Genomic DNA, 10,820 nt, shown 5'->3' on the forward strand with positions numbered 1-10,820 from the left:
GCCAGAATCATCTGTTGATATTACGCTTTTCCTTATTCATCCAGAATAATTCTCACCCGTCCTTCTAGAACAGGCTAAAAACTACAAGAATTGTCTTCACTGTAAAAGCTTCCCAGCATCCATAGGCAAAATCAGTGTCTTCCACTATTGTGGTCTTCTGGTTATCTCAATTTCTGGACTAGTTACATTTTATAGTAATATAATGGACAGAGCACTGGGAAGGGTGGGCAAGGTTATAGAAACATTTCTGGTAGGTAAAATGGGCTCAGATCGAAATTCCTTAGAAAGTTACCTCTTGGGAGGCTTACCTCTAACGGCCTAAAGTATAGTATTGACTCAGCCTTATAGTTTTCATAATGCTGACAGAAGATAAGTCCTGTTACACTGTTAAATTAATTAAACAAGGAGGCCATTGGACAGAGGCTCCAATACTATGAGGTTTATGTCAGCAAACCAAAATCTAAGCCTGTAAATGCGTCAAGGTTATGAAATCAAAACCTAAGGACAATCAATCACAAATAGTCAAAAAGGCTTTCAGCTATATTCCATCAATAATTTCCTTGCTTTGCTTCCACCTTTTTCTACAAAAAAAAAAAAAAAAAAAAAATCTCTCCCCAGCTCCTGTTGTTTGAACCCTCCTGATCACTTCTGGTTTGGCGCTGCCCAGTGGAATCAATTTTTGCTCAAATAAACTCTTAAAATTTTTAATGTGTCTCAGTTTATTTTTAACACCACCAGAGTAACCTCATGTTAATTGATTGCGTAAGGTCACAAACACAGGGCGAAGACATACCCCAATGAGATATGTTTCTGAGTGTTTCTCAAATGGGCTCAACCGAAAGATGACATTTAATATTTCTATTAAGTATTCTCTATTTCTCTACCATTCTCTGACTAGCATTTCTACTGAGCTTAAAATAATGGGCTATTTCCTTTTAGATCAGTTTCAGAAATATAATTCATTGGTCTGTAGATGTCTATTACAATGAATTTCTGTTTTAATTGTGGAACAAGAATTAGCTAAAAAAAAAAATTTAAGCAGACAGGCACTTATTTGGGCAATTAAGGAGACATCGATGCAAGTAGACACCTGAATCAGTATCCATGTTAGACGAGGGTGCAGGATTATAAAGGCAAAAGGTTACAAGTGTAGTTCTTAATCTGGTCCCTTACGCAAAACAGGGATAGAAAGTAAGTAAACCGGGATTGGTTAGGTTAATATGCAGGTGAGGGATTGAAACCTGTCAATCACTTTGACTCCTTTCAAACCTAAGAATGCAAATGATACAGGTGTCATGGCGAAGAGAGAGTTAAACCCAGGCTGAAGGTTTGCAGCTGGCAAAAAGTTCATGGTTCCTTCAATGAGAACATGTATAAATTCCCCGAACCTTACAGCTTCCAACCAGACCTCATTTTAAAAGAGACTCCCTTAGCGAGGCTTGCTTGCTCCATTTTGAAATCTCCTTTTACATAATAAATAAGGTAACTTTGCTAGAGTCAGAAAATCCATTATTGGACTGTTAATATTGTCGATGAAGAAAAATTGTGCCTTCTACTCTTCAAGGTTATGTGTTCTGGTCTAAGAGTTAAACTGACATGAGACAGATTAGCAAAAGAAAAACTATTTAATTATATTCAAACATACAGGAGCCCTGCAAAAGGCAGCCAGATAATTGAGGCTTATATACCTTCTGGAGCTAAAGAAAGGGCTAGGGGTCTGGGGCTTCAAAGTGGGGGGAAGGCAATTTATGGGAAGGTGAGAAGAGGAAAATGTTTGTTAAAGAAGGGTTGCCCTACTGGGTAGATAAGTCTCTCAGATGAAATTATCTCTGGTAATAGCACTCTTTCTGGTACAGGTCCACTTTCTAATGTAAAATTACCCTTAGTAAAGGGCAACTTCTACTCTGTTTTCAGAGCTTCTCCCGTGTCTGAAGTTTCCAAAAGTAACATGATCCTTATGCCAAAGAGTACTATGCATAGCATAATGCCTTACTTTATCAAAACATTTATCAGAACTTTCCAGTAGACCTCTGTCTCGGCTGTATTCTAATTGGCCTCATTTAAAAGGAGTTTGTTGGACAATATCTATTTACTTTTACTTGATAATTTCAAAAATTATAATGCACTAAATCTCTAAAGATGAGGTTGCAAATGGTGGACGTCAAAAGATAAATTTCTTGGTTTGGTATTATCTCACTCTGTAGAATGGAGGCCCCCCTACATTCACCCCCAGACAGGAATTTTACTGACTTGTTCTTCCTCTGATACTCACTATATCAAATAATGGCATCAGTATTTATGATGATCTAAGTTACAAAATATCTAAGCCCTCTCTGTCCTCCAAAAACCCATTCCATCGCCAAGATTTAATCTCTACATATCCCTTGAAATTTCTCTTTTAAAAGTTCAGACTTTTATTGTCTAGTATCCCAAATCTCTCTTCCATAATAAGCCCTGGTCTCACCAGAACTGTCTTTATAAAATATAGATGGCATCACGCCAATCCTTTAGTTAAAACACATTGATGAGCTCCCACTATGATAGGGAAAACTAGGATAAAATGGGCAGTGAGAGAAAGGTTAGGGCCTGAGTTCCCTCAGTCAGGAAAAACACATATTTTGGAACAATTCTGGGAGTGTCTTACCACATCAAAGCCCCTTGGGCTTAAACTCCCTCTTAAGAATGTAACAGATACCACCTACTCCCCCTAAAGTTCCCCTCAGGAATTTGACAATCAAAATACCTGACTACAAAAGGTAAACCATCAAACCTATGTTATACAAGGGAGGGACAGTAGTATGACCAACCTGACTCCTCACACAGTGGAGTCAAGACAATCAGAAATGGACAACCCAGCACCTAGAGTTATCCAGCCAGTAAGGGCAGGACCTGAGAAGGAATGAGGGGGAAGGGAAAGGGGAGTGACCAGAACCTTATAAAATAAGGACCTTTTCTTACAGTCACAGGTATTCACCTTCGAATGCTCCCTCTCTGTAAAGAGAGCTTTCACACTACTCTTACTTTCTTATACTCTAATAAACTTTTCCCTGCTGCTCATTTTGTGTCCACCTCTTCATTGTTCGAAGTGGCAAGACCATGAATCTCGGGTATTGAGGTAAAAAACGTCCTGCAACACCACTGCCATCAAGGTTAAGTTTAAGCTCCTTAGCGTCATCTTCAAGCTCATCACAAACTTGGCCTGAGACACCAGCTTTCTGTATCTCAACCTAGTATCAATCGTTAATCAAAACTCAGAGCTTTAACTTTAGCCTGAAGATGTTGATGGCCTGTGTGTATTCTATTTTTAATGAAATGACTTAGTGACCTTATCCTTGCCTTGTGTCCTGTATCTCCCTGACTCCAAATCTGACCAACCGAAAGAGCAATGTTTTCTCCCCTGGTCATAACAAAGAAACTTTGGGAATACACAAATACACCAGTAACCTTTTGAATAGCTTACTGACAAAATAGTTTCTGAGCTCACTTTAATGAATTCTTTGCACTGGTTCATGGCTATAAAACAGTGACTGTTAGCAATAAAGCCCAAAGAAGAACCTAGGAGGTGCCTGCATTGAGAGGGCAATGCAATGCTTCGAGGCAACCAACAGGGGGAGCTGTATCCCCCCCTGCATCTCAAACATTCCTTGCCCCCCTGCCCTGCCCACCGCACACAGACAAGTCCTTAACATCTAAGCAAAACAAATAAATAACAGGTGGAATCTGATTATCTCCATTTGTTTCCTGTGTGCCTATTTTCACACTTTTTTTTTTTAATTTTTTAACGTTTATTTTTATTTTTGAGACTGAGAGAGACAGAGCTTGATTGGGGGGGTGGGGGGCGAGAGGTAGAGAGAGAGGGAAATCACAGAATCCGAAGCAGGCTCCAGGCTCTGAGCGGTCAGCGCAGAGCCCCACGCAGAGCTCGAACTCATGGACCGCGAGATCATGACGTGAGCCTAAGTCGGCCGCCCAGCCCACTGCGCCACCCAGGCGCCCCTATTTTCACATTCTTCTTCCTGTTTTTGGCAATACTGCTTTCCAATATTTACAACAGCTGTGATGGAATCAGCTTCATTGTTGGGAGCTGGTTTTGAGTGTTTGGCCTAAAGATCCAGGGGGAGAGTTTGGCCCTTTCAGCCCAAAAGCTCAGAGGTGCCTAAGCCTTGAGCTTGAGCCTGTGAGACCACTGTAACTTAGGTTTCTGTTGTAGTTCAGGTTCTTGGAGCCAAAATTAGTCTTCTTGGTTCTCAGCAGTGTTTTATTTCCCATTGTGGTCATGTTTGTCCCAGTACAAGGCTTTGAGAGGGTTCAAAGTACTTTGGCAAATAAACAACACAGCTCCTGATGGAGACCCGATTGCAAGGGAAAATCACCAGGGGTCTCCAGAGTAGCTGATGAAGGTGTTGAAGGGACAGGTTATTGCTTCTTTCTGTTTGACCCAGATTTTCTCTTTATTTTTTTTTATTGTTAACATTTATTCATTTTTGACAGAGTGTGAGTGGGTGGGGCAGAGAGGGAGATACAGAATCTGAAGCAGGCTCCAGTCTCTGAGCTGTCAGCACAGAGCGTGAGGCCGGGCTCAAACTCACAGACCGAGAGATCATGGCCTGAGCTGAAGTCAGACACTTAACCGATTGAGCCAGATTCTCTCTTTAAAATCCTAAGAAACACTCTTTAGGGATTACTAGATCAACTTAAATGGAACTGGAAATTGCCTTTTAGCAGCAACATCAATTAAGAAATGGACATGAAGTCTTCATAATGTGTACCCTGTAGCTGAGGAAACAGTGACACTAAGCAATTTGAGAATCACAGAATGCATATGAAGCCCGTGGATAAATTGTTTGCTAGGAGTTGTAAATGATGTTTCAAGTACTATTTATCTCCTTAAATCTCTTCAAACTATATACACAATTGGTGCACAATTAAATTGTTATTGATGCTTCTTGGTAAAGATGGGAGATAATAAATAAATCACAGAATCCCATCACCCTATAACCTAACAAGATAAACAAAAAATAGGCGAATCCATGAAGAAGTTCAACAACAAGAACCAGACAAAAGCAATAACCCCATATCATAAATTTTAAACGATGACAGCCTTAGGAGCCTGGGTGGCTCAGATAAGCAACTGACTCTTGTTTTCGGCTCAGGTGGTGATCTCCCAGTGAGATTGAACCTCAAGGTGAGATTGAGCCTCATGTTGGGCTGTGTGCTCACAGCACAGAGCCTACTTAGGACTCTCTCGCTCCCTCTCTCTCTGCCCCTCTCCTGCTCAAACACTCTCTCAAATAAATACACAATTTTTAAAAAAGAGGACAGTCAAGAGAGTAACACAGGCAGGTTAGTGAGGGCTCCTCTTCCCACCCTCTCCCCTTACAAACATTACTGTTGAGTCAGAAAAGTCCTGAGACTTCCGTTTATACCTCCTAACTATGGAGAGAAGTAGACTAAACAAATACTTCCTTGTCATGGGGAAGGGTGGAGTGGGGAAGTGGAAAAAGTTCCCAGGTGAAATGGACAAAGGAAAAAAGTTGGGCTGAGTCTCTGCTGGAACACAAGCTCCAGGCCTCCATGAGCAGCCTAAGAAAAAATCTATGACATGAAGGTATTCTCCCATGGAGTAGAATAAGCTCTTATTAAAAGGTAAATTCCTTTAGTGAAGATTGAACACAATCTCAGAGGAGATCTCTAAGCCCATTTTTCAACAAAGGCTGCAAACAGCTTTATCAAAGTTGCTCCCACATTCAAGATACAGGCAAAGTGGTTAGATCTCAATTCCCAGTCTTCAACTATAAGTCATAGGCAAGATAGATTAATGAATGAATTTAAGGTGAAATAGATTTATATTTGATTGTATACTGCATATCACTAGAAATTGCATCCCTTCAATCTCCATCAAGCTGAAAGCCTTTCTCTTACCTGGTCATGAGACTCAGAGTGAAAAGTGCTTGTTGAGGAAGGTCATCAAAAAAATGTGACTCTCGGTTGACCCATCAGCTAGACCTGGGTACTCAGAGGATCTTCATCCCTTCTGCTGTCCTTGAATTGTGCATTCCTCTTGCCTTTCCCACTCCTAGAGGCTGCATAACCTTGAGAACACAGCCTTGAGACAGGGATGCAGTGCTGAGAACCACCTGCATAGCACACATGACTGAACCTAGTTACAGTCTCTATGTAAACTTAAGGTTTGACAGGCGGGTTCAGGGATCCATTCATCTTGCTGCCACCCAAGACAAACCTCATAAGTTCCCTTTGTTAATTAAAACTGCCACCTACCTACCTGAAGCAGCAAGTCTCTTTCTTTGGTCTTTTCCTGCCCTCACAGTAGGGGGTCACTGGTTTCAGATTAGACAGGTGAAGATTCCTGGAAGGTTACAAACCAACAGTGCCCTGAAATTCAGAAGGACAAGAACCAATTCCCTCGTAAGTAGTGCCATGAAGAATCCCCATGGGAGATCTAGAGGCCACTACGAGAGATTACTGAAAAGTAAGAACAAGAAAATGGATCAGGGAAGGTGAGCATTAAGACGAAACTGAGGGGCACATGATTAAGCATCAGACTTTGGGCTCAGGGCATGATCTCACAGTTCGTGAGTTTGATCCCTGCCTCAGGCTCTGTGTTGACAGTGAAGAGCCTGCTTGATTCTTTCTCCCTCTCTCTCTGCCCCTCCCCCAACAGTGCTTTAGGGAAAGCAAAATAAATAAATAAACTTAAAAAGAAGAAGAAGAAGAAACTCGAGAGAGAAGGGACAAAGGGAATGAAATTTCCAAGGCACATTGCTAAAGGTGAAGGCAGCAAGCCCAAGTTAAGAGGAAGCATCTGGAGCAGTGTTTGAGAGCTGATCGTTCAGGAAATGTAACAAGATGAAGAAAACCACCCAGAACTCCTCTTTCAGACAACTATGCATGACTAGAGGGAGTCTTTTAATAATTCACTTGGAGTGAAAACTAAGAGCTCCTAAGAGATGGCCCCTAAAGAGGGGGAAATCAGATTAAGAGAGTGGCTGAAAATTTGGAGCCAGCCCTGGAGTACTCCGGACATGGAGGAGGGGCAGAAAACTCACAAGCCAAGAAGTGGCTTTTTACTTTCTCAGTTTGAAAGTGAAATTCAAAAGCCCCAGCTAAAACTTCAAATACTGCCTGAACTGCAACAAGAACATGTAATAAAATTTTGCAGAAAATTAGTGGCGGAGGGAATTCACCACTTACCAAAAAAGAGAAGGAAAAAAAAACAAAAAACCTTCCCAAACTATATGAAAACATCAACTGCATAAACCAGAAGCACAACTCCTACAAGGAGATGGCTGAAGACCTGGGGAAAGAATTGGAAAGAATGACTTCCTTCTATCAAGGGCAGATTATCTCTAGTGAGAAAAACCTCAAGATGGTATATGCTTCATCCTGGAATCATGTCCAAATTCCTCTCTCCACGTAGGGAAGGATGGGGGGGGGGGGCGTCCCAAGCAACATAGTTATATAGGATCATAGACCTGGTGCATGGGATGGCTCTTACCTAATTACTGCAAGCGGTGCTGACAGCCAAGAGGCCACAGTGCTGGGATGTGAAGTTGTACTTGAAGCCAGTCCAATAGAGTTCAGAAGTAGATATTAAAACATGGGAATCAGATAAAAAAGGAAGAGCAGGAAAACGTGCGTCAAGAGAGCAAATAGGAGGTAAAAAAGGGAACCCTGGCATTTATCTGTGGCCCACAGCTAACTTCTTGATGTACCTTACAGGTCTTCCTTTTATGTCATCTCCTCAGACTTTCCTTGACCGCTATATCTAAAGCTGTTCCCATTCACTTTTTAAACGACTATCATGGATTTGTGTTTCTTTCTTTGCTCTTATCACAGTTTTTATTTATCAGTTATTTACTTTTTTATTAGCTATTTCTCTCTCAAGACTGTAAGCCTTCTGGGGTCCAGGACCATGTCTGATTTGTTGATTCCTATTCTTATAGGTACCAGAAAAGGTATGGTACTCAGCAAGTGTTTCTTGACTAAACAGGTGAGTAATTGCTCATGGTCTTAAAAAGGCCATCCTCTGAGATGTAAGGTCCAAATTAAGAGAGCAGCTTACTTGTTTTCCCATAGTGCCTAGACACTCAGTAGCTCGTACCTTGAATATTTTTCAATGAATTAATAAGTGAAGCTGTTTGTAACCTAAAAAACATCGACATGTCACTCATCTTAAGATCCTTATATGAATAAAACAATAGCCTCTGATTTTTTTACAATTGTGTAGGCTCATATGTTTATTTTCCAAATCATGGTATTTTTTTAATGGATTAGAATATTACTTTCTTTATACTTCCTTTGTTAGTATGGCACAATAATGTAATTTATTCCTCTTAGGCTTTTCAGGCAGTTCCTGAGCAAATACTCAATGAATCCTTTCTGTTTCTCAATTGGATGATACTTCATGAATAAAACTGTGAATACAACTGTGAAAGGCATTCCCTTTTTAAAAATGAAATCATGGAAAGCTTATATAGTTTCTCATTGACAAAGATATTTTGAATGCACTAGACTCTGGAAAAAACACTAGTTTCTATAAACTAGAAGAGAAGCTTATGACTCATTTCAAACTAGAAAAATCAAGCTAAAGTTTTCTGATTTATTTCTGGTGTGTTGGTTCATTTCCATTTATTCTGACTAGCTAGGCACTATGGAGAAATATATATATATATAAAAGAGATTCTTCCTCCAAGGACCAAACAGCAGGAAAGAATTCAAACAGCCCTAACAAAGTCCCCAGCAAGGCCAACATGGTCCCGAGTATAGTAGGAGCAAAGAATAAGGAAAGCTATGTCACAGCTGATTGACATGATCAGTGAATACCTTACAGAGAAGGTAACATTTTAGGTTGGTCTTAAAATGGACTTATTTCAATAACCATTATGATATGAGTTACATGGAACATTTTATATGTGCTAATTGGATAGAACCAGCAATTCAAAAGGCCATTTTAAACATCCCTATGTGTTGTTAAATCAAGGAAAGCCTTTTGGGTAGCCAGAAGTTTAAAATTTAAACATAAGGGGTACCTAGGTGAATCAGTCAGCTAAGTATTCAACTTTGGCTCAGGTCATGATCTGGGGGATTTGTGGACTCGAGCCCCGTGTCAGACTCTTTCAGGCTCAGCATGGAGCCTGCTTCAGATCCTCTGTATCCCCTCATCTGTCCCACCCCAGCTCACATGCTCTCTCTCACTCTCAAAAAACAAATAAACTTAAATAAATAAATAAAAACTAAACATATATGCACATACACACATATATGCATAAATAATATACATATACATATACATATAAATAATATATATAAATTTGTGAAGTTAATGAGCTAAAGAACATGAAAAAAATTTTTCAAAAACATTTGATGAGCAATATTTTATCATAAGACCAGTTTAAAATTCTAAAATTTTAGCTTTTTTATTTAGTCCACTTCTCTTATTTTAAAATTAGGGGGGGGAAAGTCTTGGGAATATCAATCAACCTTCCCAGATAACTACCTGCAGAGAGGCCTCCACCCCACATTTCCCACTTTGACCAAATTGCCTTGCCACCATGCTATACTACCTTTCCAATGATAGACTATGAATTATCCTATTACAGTCTACATGTATCTGCTTGCCAGATTTTGGATTTCATAGAAAACAAAATTCATAAAAATATCTCTCTTCTCCCACTCAAAAAATAAAAGTAGATTGGGCAAAGTTGGCAGTGGATACAGTTTCAAACTGTTATTCACCAAAATTTTAATCCTGTAATCATCCCAACAGGCCTGTGAAGTAGGCATCCTTATTAATGTCAGTTTTACAGATAAAGAAGCCAACGCACGCATACTTAAACACTTGCCCAGGATCACCCAGTAGGTATGTAAGAGTTGGTGGCTTCAATCCACGCGGGGCCTAAGCCTTTAACCATTAAGTTACCAAGATAGCTTTGTATATAGGAGATGATATCCATCAGCTGACTCTGTACCGCACAGACTGATTATATTCATGCCTTCATCTCCATCACCTAGCGCAGTCTCCTTGTACATTATAAGCCTATTTCATAAGTTACTCAAATAAATATGGATTATTACTTATTCAGTGGTGCTGACTCACTGCTCCAAACTTAAAACCAATGTGATTTATTCTTTGGTTAGGGAAATAATTATGAATCTGGCAGGCACCGGGTGTTGAGTCATCTTCCAGAAACCAGAACAAATATCTAAGAAGCACCAGATGCCGAGGCGAGCAAGGGCTAAGGAGGCAGGGACCACCGGAGGCGGAAAACAAGCGGTCCCAGTGGGGCCGGGAGAAGGGCGGGCCTACTGTCGGGGGAACTTGCTTCCGGGGAGGGGACAGCAGTGAGGGGCGGACCAGCACCCGGATGTGGTGACGTGGGAGACTGTGGGGAAGTGTGAGCGGCGGCAGGTACGCTCCAGGCTTTTTGTCGGCTTGTTCGAAATTCCCACTTTGGTCCTGGAAATTCTTGTCTTCATACCTCCTGACGTCTCCTAAGCCCTCCACTCCCGTCAGGCCCGATGGTGCGAGTCGTGCAGTAGGGTTGGGTTCCTCTGGTCCCGGGCACGCGGGTGGAGGGAGCGGGAGCCCCGGGCCTCGGGGCTGAGCGTGCCTTGGCGGAGGGCATCAGGGAGGGGAGAAGAGAGCACCATCCCCACCCCCCAGTCTGGCCTCTGGCCGAGCACAGGCCCTGCCGAACCGTGTAGGGCGAGAGGGAGTGAGGCCCAGATGCTGGTAGGCAGAAGAGCCAGGAAGAAAATGGCGCTGGCACCCACCTAACGGGGTGCTGCTGGACCGGAAG

The sequence above is a fragment of the Hyaena hyaena genome, unplaced genomic scaffold (assembly GCF_003009895.1).
Source record: "Hyaena hyaena isolate Hyena2069 unplaced genomic scaffold, ASM300989v1 scaffold_83, whole genome shotgun sequence".
NCBI classification, from domain to species: domain Eukaryota; kingdom Metazoa; phylum Chordata; class Mammalia; order Carnivora; family Hyaenidae; genus Hyaena; species Hyaena hyaena.